We start from the raw sequence: 13,682 nt of genomic DNA on the forward strand, positions 1-13,682 counted from the left end.
CTGGTTTTTTTTACCATCAGTACCACGTGACAGATAGGAGGTTGTGGCCAAGTACTGCATCAGGGTGGCCAATCCTGCTCTGGTGATGGAGTGCGTCACCGGTTCTGGTAACCGGGATGACACCGCACTCAAGTCCTCTTTATGCAATATAATCAACGCAAGGATTTTCTTAGTCCAGTGCAAAATTGCGCGGCACCGGGATTGTAACCACGGTCCTCTTGCACGGGAGGCGGACGCTCTACCTCTACACCATCGCTGCACCACTACCGTGCACATGTACTGCGCCATAAATGCACATATGTGATAGTGACGTGGTTTAGCAGCGCTGAGGAATGCAGTGACTGGGCAGGCCATTCCAGTCCTATAGCTGTGCTCTGAGGCGCTCGGAGCGCTGTCGTCGGAGCGGTTGTCGAGATTGAAACGTCATGGCAACACCGCGTCGCTGCTTTCGGTAACGGCCCACCGTAACCTAGGCAGCCTAGGCCACTGCATGCTGCCGTCTCGCCGAATGCTTGTCCAGCCGGCGCGTCCGCCAGTTTTTGCTGCGGCACCGGGAGCTTTGGATAGGGGAAACATTGGACGTGGTCAGTAGTCACGTGGTTTCGCATCTGCCATTTCCTCCTGCGAGTGTGAGTCGCACGCTCGGATTGCGCGCTTGACCTCTACCTCTGAGCTCCGGGAACGCCGGAACTGCCCGACTCTGCTTCGGGGTATAGAGGCGACCAGTCGAAGATACCATTAGTGTGCATCAACGTGTCAAGGTCGTTGACTGTGTTTTCTTTGGACACGCGTGCATGGCTTGCAGAAACGTACGAAGTAATCGCACCTTGTTCTGCTGGTATTATATAAGAAAGCACGTTCTTTTCCTGTATTATATCGGCTCCGGACACGTCTTCAGCTGGAAAGCGACTCTGATAAAATGAGCCTAAGGAGCAGAAACGGCGTGTGCTACATATATGCATGGAAACTTCAAGACACGATGCCCTAATAGTTTACACGACCAGCCAGCACGATCAAAGCGATAAATGAAGTCACTCCGAATACCACACCGCAATATAGCAGACCGAGCATACGAAGACTTCAAGCAATAAAAAGGCTGAACAAGAGCAGTAAGGATCTTCCTAAAAGCGAGGGCGTAGACCTCGACTGTGTAATTCAGCGACCTTTTTCTGAGAGCCACGTGCTCTGCAGCGAACTCCTTCCCACGGCTCCAAAGCAACGCGGCAAGGAGTCATTGTCCTTTAAGGTATTCCTAGAAGCACAGAATAGGGGCCCCTGAATGCCAGTTTACTTGCGGTTGTAGGAAAAGAGCACGGGTTGCTGAGTTCACTTAAAAGAAACGAGGCTGATATTCAAAGAGCTGAACTGTGATAAACTATGTTTTTATAAGTTTTAATTTACAGAACAAACAATTCTGTAATTCGTATTGGCAGTTTGGATAGCAAGAATTAATGTAAAGTATTCTTGAAACAAAGAACGCTTCAGAAGACGATAGCTGATGCCTAACCAGCTGCTTGAATTTGCAGCATAACCTCAAAGGACAAATTATACGGCCCAGAGAATTGGTGGCGCACCAACATTAGCAATGAAGTGTGTCCATTTTTTTATTGCACGTGCGAAAGTCTAAATAGCACGTTTGAATTTTACTTGCACTTCGGAGAACACCTCGCATGAAAGGGATAGGTCGGAATATAACGGAATTCCTGTCAATTTTGGGGGTTGTGCTTACGGGTTGACTTTAGTATGTCCCAAGCAGCATAAGCAGGAATTTCAAATTTATTATAGCCATTTACGGCTTGAGGAGAAATATGACATTCGATTTCTGATTCCATAGAAACCAGAAATCAAGATTGCCAGGTGAGAATTAAGGCTCTACACTGTGGGCAGGCAGTAACGAAAGCGATATTTGTTCTGTTTCAATGATTTCGTTGTTTTTCTATATAAGACTTCGTGAGTTATGAAAGAATAGTGTGTTGTATGACTTTGCTAAACGCAATGAAGAGCAGAAGGCTGCTCAAACTGGAATGCTATACGTTGTTGTTAATCGTTTCTTCTAGGAACACCCAATGATAAGAAGCACATGTAGCTTGTTCGATATTGCAGATTGATGTTCTAGCTTCTACTTTGTAGGTTTGCACGATTCATAGCGGTGAAGTGTACTTTAGCATAGCAATGTAAATGCAGACAAACAAATTTTTTCTCTGCAGAAATTAAGGGCGCTATAACTTAAAACTATTCAAAACTTTTCTATTCCAATTCTTCTATCAGCCCTCCACGATTGGTCAAGAACTTTTTTCTACCACCCCCACTTCACCTGTCTGTCACGCGACGTCATGAAAACCGCGATGCCTCCCCATCTGATATGACGTGTACGCACTGACTATGCATGATTTGACAGAAAAAATAAAAACAGTTATTTGTGATTCAACCCCTTTTCACCATTAGCCCTTGGCTATTGGTAAAAAGTTCTCGCGCTGCACCCACTTCAGCTGCCTGTCACGCGACGTCACAAAACCGCAAGAACTCACCGCGTCAAAGTGACGTGTACGCGATAAAGATGTATTAATATTCCGAACAAAACTAAATTTTCTTCGGGATAGCCGCAGGCGGCCCCGTTCCGAAAGGAATAAATGATGGCAGCCGCCGATCGCTCAGACGCTGGCTACTCACACCTGCCGGAGAGCATGGGTGTATTTGCGTATATTAAAACAACTTGCGTGGCCATGTAACGTTTTCGAGCACTTTCGACACGTTTACCCCCTCATTCTGCCAACTCTTCTTTGCTGAGGGTCCATTTTAGCGTCATTCTTGAGCTTCCGTTACATGCCGCCGCGATTTTCGGCCAGCCACCACAAGCTAAGTAAGGGAAAGCCGACCAATCGTAGACGCCGGCACCACCTTCTTCATCTGGTTGTCTATATTCAGTGCAGTGACTCAGCCTCATCGAATCCCTCTCCACTTGAGCGTTCTCCTCGCTTCTTGTCAGCCAAATAGATACGACAAGCCGCTCAGTGTAGGCAATTTCATTCGTTTTCAAGCAAACAAAAGTGACCTCCAATGAACGAGGATAGCCTTTGATTGGTTTCTTGAAAGAACCCTGAGGGTGACCGCCTGGTGCTTGCGTTCGTGGTTACGCAAATTTGACGTAAGGAGATTGGAATAGAAACATATTGGAATAGCTTTACCTTGTAGGGCCCCAGTGAAATATGTCCATCCTATAGCTAAAACTTTGGATGTGAGAAGAAAAGACGCTGAAATACTTGCTTTTACAGAAAACCCACAATTCCCAAGATTTTCGCTTACAAAATTTCATTTCTTTGCTGCTGTTCATCGGTTTCGCTGGAACTATGATACTGGGGTACTTTTACAAGTTTCTGTGCATTCGTTTACTTATATCAGAATCCCATTGTATCCTGGTATAGCACTAGTTTCTTTAATTATTTGCTTTTTAGTGGTTCTGTCCATTGTGGCTACATACATTTTCTCTTTTTAGGCCTACACCTCACCTGTTCTAGTACAACATAGCAGCACTATGAATGGATTTGCTGCTTTCAACACAATGCACGTTAACCGCAGCCATCTCGTGTAATATACCATGCCGCGTGCACAGTTGAACTCCCCGCATCCGGATCAAAGCTATAGATGCGCAAAAACGAAGATACACACAAATTAGGCCGCAAAGCTCTATGCCCCAACGAAATGTCTCCCAAACAAAACATCCGCTTGTCACGTTCCAGTCCCTGCTCCCGAAACGACACATGTAAGACTCCACAATATTTCGACTGGCTTAATGAACCAATAAAGATCGATACAACCTGAAAACATCAGCACAAGACGGATTTTGCTCTCCTTGCTAGACTAAGGGCGCCCCATGATGATGATTCGAGTTTAAAAGGGTTGTGACACCAAATTTGCAGGCTCTAAAAAGCCTCTTGTAGGCTGCTTCTGTATGCGAGGACACCCTCAACGAGGTATTTGATGCGGTAAACATTTCAAAATAATTTTTTTTCAGCTTCAAAAAGTCATTAAAAGCTCCTCGTGGTCGAGACCGATCGCTAGCGCAGCTGCTATGACGTGACAGCGGAGGAACGAAAATATTGACGTCATAGAACAGTAGCACAAAAAGGTCACCTATGATGACTAGCTATCAAATGCCGATTGCGGAGCCTTCTGAACCGAGCGACTGAGCATAGCCTCCCCTATGACTGAGCTACAGGGAAACAGAAATCCTTTCTTAATGCAAAGAAGGGGCAAGGCGTGCAGACACGGACAAAAGAAGAGAGAAGTGGAGAATGCGAACGCCGCACGGCGGCCCACGAACGGCAAGCGGCATGCGACGAGTTGCCGTGCCGTTAACGTGGACGTGCCTTCACACGTTGAGTGTAACACTAGCCGGCCGGCTTCGAAAGGCATCAGGATGTTCGGCGTTCGTGTTGTCCACTTCTCTCCTCTTGTGCCCGTGTCTGAACGGCTTACCCCTTCTTTGCATTATTAATCCTTACCAAGTAACTGAGCTTTCTTTCATTCTAAATATCCTTTCTCTATGCTACAAGCTTGTAGAACTCTGTAACAGAGCTAAGCCTGGACCTTGGCTAACCGAGGCATGCACAGCGCTGTAGTAGAGTGCGGTTGCCGTAGCACCTGCGAGGCGCATAGTTCGGGAGCTCGGAGCGGTCTCTCGTTCATTTGGTGTTTCTCAACGTCTAAAGGGTCGTCCACATTACCGGCTCGGCAACTCGCCGCATGCCGTTTGCCGTTCGTGGGCCGCCGTGCGACAGCGGTTTTCCGCCTGAACGGCGAGTTTGCCTCGTCGTAGAGAGGATGGGATGGGACCAATCTGTGCGGCAGCCGTACGGCGAAGTGACCAATCGGTGACCGAGGAGTGTTCACACTGGCACCGACGGCCGCCTCACGGGCGCTGATCGATCGGCCGCGCCGATATCGTCGCTAGACCTTTTCTGCGGTTTCCTTCAACGCTAAAGCGGACGGCAATTCGGAATGAATCACCGTCTGCAACAATCCGCAATATTTTCTTACCGTTGTTGTTGCTGTTCGCTGTAATTATAATCATCATGGCATGCCATTTGTGTAGCCAGTTGTTTACCTCTGCTGGAAGAGCACGAGTATGCATGCCCGAGCAGACAACACAGCATAGTTTTACGTGACTATTCTTTGTGACCCACGTGTCCAAGGTGTGTTGCGTTTCCTGTCCTACGACGTCATAGCTTCACCCGGACCCCAAAAACCGGAACGCAAATCGCATGGTATAATATTGCTATTGATAAATTATTTATTGTCTATATGTGAATCATGCGGTGTGTATCGTGATTCCTGAAGCAGTATGCAACTCTTGAATCATGAACGCATGAACGAAAATTTTAATATCTCCACCGTTTAATGGCGGATGGACCAGAAGTTGCCAAAGAGCGTCAAGGCTATGAAAATAGTCTGCCGTGGGCAAAATATTCATGATCGGTGAGATGTAGATAAAACTCGGCTGAATAGAGGCTTAAGAATATTATTTGACAAGTGTGTAAATGTGTTCGTAATAAAAGTATGCAATGGTACACGATATACGCTACGCAGAAACGATGTACTACAAAGAAGTGATGTAATCAATATGTCGCTACGAGTATCACTACTGCCTCAACAAGGCCCTTAAGCAGAAGGGCCCGGAGGCACGTGCTTAAGAGGATGAGCTTAAGATATCCTGGCCTTATAGCGCGCAATAAATGACATCTCGGAAAAAAAATATACCACTGAGTTAAGATCAAAAATTGGTTTTGCCCCAAGAAACAATACCGGATGAAGGAGAACGCGGCATCGATATGCTTGAAGAAAGTGCTTTTTTTCGATCAGCTATCACCGCATCAACATTTCTACATTAAATTCGTAAGTTTGTAGATACGTATATCTGCGTTGCAATAGTGTAAATATAGGTAATGTGAATGTGTGAATAGGTTGCTCCCTGTTGAATTTAGTTCACGAGAATTATAGTACAGATTTATTTATTGCTGTAAATCTCTGCTAAATACTACCGTTATACAGCTGCATCTACTTAAATATACACAATTGACAAATACTGCAACTGCAGTGTTACTTATTACTCAATCTTATCTATTTGATTGTGTATTCGCCATCCCGCAGTGAGCTTTTGCTTGTTTACGCATACATATATATATATATATACATATATATATATATACATTTATTTAATAAGGTACATACTACATGAAAACATTACGAGTTATTATTACATATGGATATAAAATACAAGTTTATGCAAATTTCTATATTCCATTTGGTATCACAATTTTTCGCTTGAAAAGTTTGGTGTCCGCGGCCATGCACTTCTTTCAGCGATGAAAATGAACTCGATAAGTTTACAGACGTACCAATCGACCTTTCATCGATGTTGTTGTAATGCCGTCGGATTATCTTATTGGTCGAATGTGACAGGTATTTTATGGTAAGATTTTTCAATATTGTCACGCGGTGGTGACGTTGAAGAACACAGTAGCAATACTGTGAAAGACAAAACTAACTTTTATTGGGCGAACCTGTGCCCACAAAAACAGGCTACATTTATAGCACAACGATAACGGCGAACACGGTCGGCGACCGTCGAAAATCTGATCAACGGGTCAAGCACGTCGGCTTTTATGCATCAATCGTCAAATGTTCCTGACTAATCGTTGGGACCCGGGTGCTTTCCACAAAGTTCTACACCATTCGCGTCAGGCGATGAAATCAGATAACACAACGTTCGGCGACAACAGACAGCGGATAGAAGCATCGATAACTTTCCAGAAACTTCGGATACATGCAGGCACGTACCGCGCTGTGCGATAAAATTTGTTAGGCGGCGAAACGTGGTCGCCCGTTAAAGATAAGTACACGTGTCAATAACCGCCTCTTAAAAAGCATCGACCCGATGCTGCATACAAACGAAAGTAATAAAGAAAAGCACTCGTAGCAAAGGAAACAACAAAATAAGAAAAGTTCGTCAGCGTCCATAAAAGGGTTTAAGACGCACCACGTGGACCACTTCAGATCGTGCGCGGCGCCGCTGTGAATGCGAAATGCCGTGTGGCGCGACCTGTCGGACGATCTTGTAGGGTCCAAAATAGAGTCGTAATAGTTTCTGACTCAGACCTCGTCGTCGTATCCGGGTCCATACACAAACATGGTCACCGGGCTGGTACTCGACGAAGCTTCGTCGGAGGTTGTAGTGTCGGCTGTCGGTACGCTGCTTGTTCTTGATCCGTAGGCGGGCGAGCTGTCTGGCTTCTTCGGCGCGCTGGAGATAGGTAGCGACGTCAAAATTCTCTTCGTCAGTGACGTGCCGCAGCATGGCGCCGAGCATCGTCATCGGGTTCCTGCCGTAAACCAACTTGAACGGCGTGATCCGTGTTGTTTCTTACGCAACCGTGTTGTAAGCGAAGGTAACATACAGCAGGACCGCGTGCCACGTCTTATGCTCGACGTCGACGTACATTGCTAGCATGTCGGCGAGGGTCTTGCTCAGGCGCTCCTTGAGACCATTCGTTTGCGGATGGTTGGCAGTTGTGCGGCTGTGGCTTGTCTGGCTGTATTGCAGAATGGCTTAGGTGAGCTCGGCTGTAAAAGCCATTCCTCTGTCGGTGATGAGGACTTCTGGGGCACCATGTCGCAGAAGGATGTTCTCGACGAAAAATTTAGCTACTTCTGCTGCGCTGCCTTTTGGTAGAGCTTTAGCTTCAGCGAAGCGGGTTAGATAGTCCGTCGCCACGACGACCCACTTATTCCCGGATTTTGATGTCGGAAACGGCCCCAACAAATTCATCCCAATCTACTGGAATGGTCGGCAGGAAGGGTCGATCGGCTGTAGTAATCCTGCTGGCTTTGTCGGGGGTGTCTTGCGTCACTGAGATTCTCGGCATGTCTTGACGTCACGGGCGACGTCGTCGTTCAGATGCGGCCAGTAACACCTTTCCAGTATCCTCGACAGCGTCCGGGAGAATCCGAGGTGCCCAGCGGATGTATCATCGTGTTGGGCGTGCAGTACTTCTGGAAGCTGCGCTGACGGTACAACAAGTAGGTAGCTTACGCGGACTGGCGAGAAGTTCTTCTTCACGAGTAGGTTGCTTTGAAGCGTGAACGAAGATAATCCACGCTTAAATGCCCTAGGGACAACGTCGGTGTGCCCTTCCAAATACTCGACTAGGGCTTTTACCTCCGGGTCTCCTCGTTGCTGTTCAGCGAAGTCTTCCACTCGTATTATTCCAAGGAAGGTGTCGTCGCCCTCATCGTCTAGCCGCGGGGGATCTATGGGGGCGAGTGATAAGCCGTCGGCGTCAGAGTATTTTCGTCTGGACATGTATATTACCGTGATGTCGTATTCTTGCAGTCTGAGGCTCCACCGTGCCAACCATCCTGAAGGGTCCTTAAAGTTAGCTAGCGGACAAAACGCATGATGGTCGCTGATGACTTTGAATGGCCTGCCATAGAGGTAGCGGTGGAATTTTGCTGTAGCCGAAATGATGGCGAGGCATTTCTTTTCAGTCGTAGAATAATTTCCTTCCGCTTTTGACAGCGACCGGCTAGCATAAGGTATCACCCGTTCAAGTCCGTCTTTCCTATGGGCTAGGACGGCACCAATGCCTAGGCTACTGGCGTCAGTGTGCATTTCGGTATCGGCGTCCTCGTCGAAGTGTGCAAGTACCGGCGGCGACTGCATGCGTCGTTTGAGTTCTTGAAATGCATCGGCCTGCGGTGTTTCCCAGTTGAACTCGACATCACATTTGGTTAGATGTGTTAGCTGCTCCGCGAAGCGTGAAAATCCCTTGACAAAGCGCCCGTAGTAGGCACACATGCCAAGGAATCTATGCACTTCCTTCTTGTCAATGGGCTGTGGGAACTTCGCGATTGCAGCTTTCTTATGCGGGTCAGCGCGGACTCCAGATTTGCTGATGACGTGGCCTAGAAGCAGAAGCTCCTGGTAAGGGAAGCGGCACTTTTCCGGCTTCAAAGTAAGCCCTGATGACCTGATTGCCTCTAGTACTGTTGCAAGCCGCCTAAGGTGATCGTCGAAATTTCCAGTGAAGACGACGACGTCATCCAAGTATACGAGACAGGTCTTCCACATCACTCCTGCTAAAACCGTGTCCATGACGCGCTGGAACGTTGCAGGCTCCGAGCACAGTCTGAATGGCATAACCTTGAACTCGTAGAGGCCGTCTGGGGTGATGAAGGCGGTCTGTTCGCGATCTCTTTCATCGACTTCTAATTGCCGATAGCCAGACTTGAGGTCCATCGACGAGAAGTATTTAGCGTTGCAGAGCCTATCCAATGCGTCGTCTATTCATGGGAGGTGGTATACGTCCTTCTTCGTGATCTTGTTCAGACGACGATAATCGACGCAGGAACGTAGAGTTCTGCCCCATTTCTTCACCAAGACTGCAGGAGATGCCCACGGGCGTTTTGACGGTTGGATGATGTCGTCGCGCAGCATTTCGTCGACTTATAGCCTTATAGTCTCACGTTCTCGCGTAGAAACTCGATAAGGGCTCTGGTGGGGTGGTCGAGCACACTCTTCGGCTATTATGCGATGCTTTTGGACTGGCGTTTGTCGAATCCTTGATGACGTCATAAAGCACTCTTTGTATCGTCGAAGTAAACTTCTGAGTTGTTGCTTAATTATGGGGAGACCTGGATTTATGTCGAAGTCTGGTTCGCGGAACTACGGTCGTCGGGGTACATGCGGCAGAATCCGAGAGGACGAACGCATTTTTGGTTTCAAGAATTTCCGCGATGTATGCGTTAATCGTGTATTTGTTGATGTGCTTGAATTCCTGGCTGAAGTTTGTCGGCAACGCTTTCGTGTTTCCTCCGTGCAGTCGAGAGACTCCCCTTGCGACGCAAATTTCGCGATCGAGCAGTAGACGTTGGTCACCCTCGATGACGCCTTCTACATCGGCAGGTGTTTTGGTGCCGACGGAAATGACAATGCTGGAGCGAGGCGGGATGCTGACTTGACTTTCGAGCACGCTTAAGGCATGGTTAATACGAGAGCTCTCCGGCGGTATCGCTCCATCTCTCCACAGCGTTATCGACTTCGACTTGAGGTCGATGATTGCGCCGTATTAGTTCAGGAAGTCCATGCCGAGATTGACGTCTCGTCAACACTGTTGGAGGATAACGAAGGTGGCACGGTAAGTCCGGTCATGAACGGAAATTCTTGCCGTGCAGATTCCAGTCGGCGTTATGAGGTGTCCTCCAGCAGTCCGAATTTGAGGGCCTTCTCATGAATTTGAGGGCCTTCTCAGATGCCGGCGAGCGGCTCCGGAAGCGTCCTTGCGAGTAATCGTTGCCGGGAGGGACGCCAGCTGACCAAGAGGTGGTGTACAGCTGTTGAGTTGTCCTCATAGGAGGTGTCCTTGTTGAAGACCCCGATCGACCATTCCACGTTGTTGGGCGACGATTGCAAAACCTCGCTATGTAGCCCGCGACACCGCATTGGAAACACACCGGAAAATGCCGCAAATTTCGATGTTCCACGTAGCCACGCATGTTGCTGTCGACTGCATAGCCAGCAGGTGGGTCACATTCATCATGGCTAGGCACCGGCCGCTGGGAGGCGTGCGTGCGGCGAGGGTGTTGGTCGTAGTCATCATCTTGATAGCCAATGGTCCCTCTCGTTTGTGGGGTAGACCTATACTCGACGGTCGCTGAGTGAACCGTGGGCTGCCATGCAGTCGAAACGGCCGTGTTTCTCATCTCGTGTGGTAAGTACGCACCAGTGATACCGGGTGTGCAACGGTACATCTCTTCACGATGGAGGAACTCTTTTCGAACAATCTGCCGTATTATTGATGGAAGGTCAACGCATGAGCTCGGGTCTACACTTTCCACCGTTGTGACATTAGCGAGGCGACCAAACTTCTGTATTATCCGTCGCATCTTCAGCGACTCAAAAGTCCTGCAGTGGCGAATGACGTTAGACACGGAATCCAAGCTTTCCTTGCCGATCAAAAAATGTAGACATCTCCGGCTATCCCTTTCAACAAATGTCCAACTTTGTCATCTTCAGACATTTGAGAGTTGACTATCTTACACAGTTTCAGCACTTCTTCAATATAAGTTGTACAGGTCTCGCAGGGAATCTGAGCTCTTTGTGAAAGCGTCTGTTCAGCGCGTTTCTTTTTTGTGCTAGAGTCTCCAAAACACGCTCTGAGCTCCTCGACGAAAAGCTCCCACGAAGTGAGCGTGTATTCGTGATTCTCATACCAGACGAGCGCTGTGTCGGTAAGGAAAAACACAACATTGGACAACTGCGCGGTCGAGTTCCAACCGTTAGACCGGCTAACCCTGCGGTAGTTCGTGAGCGAATCGTCGACATCTTCTCCGGCTTTTCCTCCGAAAGTGAGTGGCACTCGGTAGTATTGCCACGGAACACCAGGTGCTGGCCTTGAAACCGCGTCAGATCCTTCGGGAATCTGGCAGGCGTGTTGAGGCATGTCAGGTGAGGGTGGCGGAAGTCCGACAAGTCGACGGCGTCGGCGAAGTTGTAGCAGTGTAGGCTCCGTGGTTACGAGGTGTACCCCGCACCATCCACCAATTTGTTACAAGCATGGGGAAAAGGTTTTTATTTAGGCGTGGGAGAGCAGGAACGGCAGGCTACGAACAACAGGAATGGCCGCTGCACAGTCTTCGTTCTTCTCTTCTTCTCTCGTCATGATCCCCGCGTCCTTTTTATGCGCTTGGACGTAACAATATTTTTTGCTCGTGCGAGGAGAGCTTCTTGACGAAATCCTGTTCGCATGCCGCAACGAGCCTGCGCCTGACCACTTGGGTTGCCCTCGAACCCTTGCTAGTGTACGAAAATTGTACTACTGCCTGAAACTCGCCAGTTGTGTTAAAAGATATGTCTTAGGCTGCTGTGACTGGCAGCGCGACAGTCACCCAATAATAAACCTGCGGGGCTGCTGAATCCTATCGAGGCGCCTCGAGGGCTTTGGATGAAAGGAGCATAAACCTCATGAACCCGTTTCCATCGTCTACTTCCGGAAACAAGTTGATCATCATCGCCACATACCATTTAACCCACTATGCTGAAACAAAGGCTCTTCCTAAAGGCAGATCTTCTCAGGTTGCACAGTTTTTCATACAGACCGTCCTACTACGTCATGGCTCCCAAATTTTGTCATCGCAGATCGAAGGGCGGCGTTTAACGACAAGGCTGCTTGAAAAAGTTTTTGCAACTGAGTTACACCACACGCCGAAGGACGACTGCCTATCATCTGCAAGCAAATGGCTTGAACGAAAGGCTCCACGAAACGACGACTGACCTGCTGTCGGTGTACAAAGAAGTGCAGCATAAGACGCGGGACGAGGTACTACCGTACGTCACGTTTTCGTATAATACCGCTACGCAAGAGACGACGTGCTTAGCGCCGTTTCCTCTTCTTTACGGTGTTAGAAGCCGCGTTACCATGTCAGGAGCCAGTCGGTGTAAGAAGCCATGTTACCATGTGACGATTCTGACAGCCTCGATGAAGACACCAAGCGTTTTGTGTAATGTGCGAGGAAGCACGCCTACTAGCTCGCGTTGACGTCAGAAAACAGCAGTGTATTGACGAGCGACACTACAACCTTCGCCTCCGACTTGTTTACTACCAACCGGGTGACCACGTGTTAGTTTGGACACACGTCCAGCGTAAAGGCCTTCTTAGTCGGCAATTTGGCCCTTACAAAGTGCTTTGTCGATTGAGTGACCTCTATTACGAAGTTCTTCTGGATGACACCCCGCCAGGACGACGCCGTCAACCACGGCGCGAGATTGTGCACGTTGTGCGGTTAAAACTATATCTCAAACTATAGTAGTGATGGATTTCTGACCACTAGGTTTGTCCTCGGACAAATCTTTCTACCCGTCAACGATGTGTTTAATGCCACGTAATGCCACGTGATTGGGACCCTTGCTCTCAGAAGCAGACGAGGAGGTGCTAGCCTTTCGTTTTTGTCGGTCCAGCGCTGCCTCCTTCGACGGCTCGGTTTTGAGGGTCTCTTTTAGATGTCGCCCATCTAGTAAACTTGACAATACTACGTATGCCATCAGCAACTGTATGATTGCACCACATCTAAAGGAAAATGGCGCAGCACGCACCCCCCATTAGATGATTCATTACTGTATCAAATAATTTGTTTTATATACAACGCAGCGATACATGCTTGATTCGCCTGCAATAGCTGTTGCTGGTGGCATATGACAATTTCGGACAAAAATGGACGAGAGTGTAAAGGAGGAAGCGGCCCAAAGACTCCTCACAAATCGGTGATGTCTTAGCATCTACGCCCCGAAAGTCGCCTCGCGGCACCTTTAGCATTCATGCTTCCAGTAAACAAGGGCTTCGCGAAAATAAATGACGCTGATATCTTCAAAAAAAACAAAGCCGATGAAGCTTGCCACCTTACTCGTCACTGCATCCGCCGCCAGCATAGTATCGAAGCCATTCCTTATAACCAGGCCTGATGGGATGTCCAGTAAAATCCCAGAGAATATGTGTGGGCGTTGTCACCTGTACGCTGCTGTTGAGCTTCGGAGTAATTCTTGCGACGATACGTCGGCCCGCACAAAATAGTGCGCAAATATTTCTATGCGAATCGGTCCTGCCCAATGTTTCACCCTCCCTTGGTCCCCG

This window comes from Dermacentor variabilis, chromosome 7, assembly GCF_050947875.1.
Source record: "Dermacentor variabilis isolate Ectoservices chromosome 7, ASM5094787v1, whole genome shotgun sequence".
Taxonomy (NCBI): Eukaryota; Metazoa; Arthropoda; class Arachnida; order Ixodida; family Ixodidae; genus Dermacentor; species Dermacentor variabilis.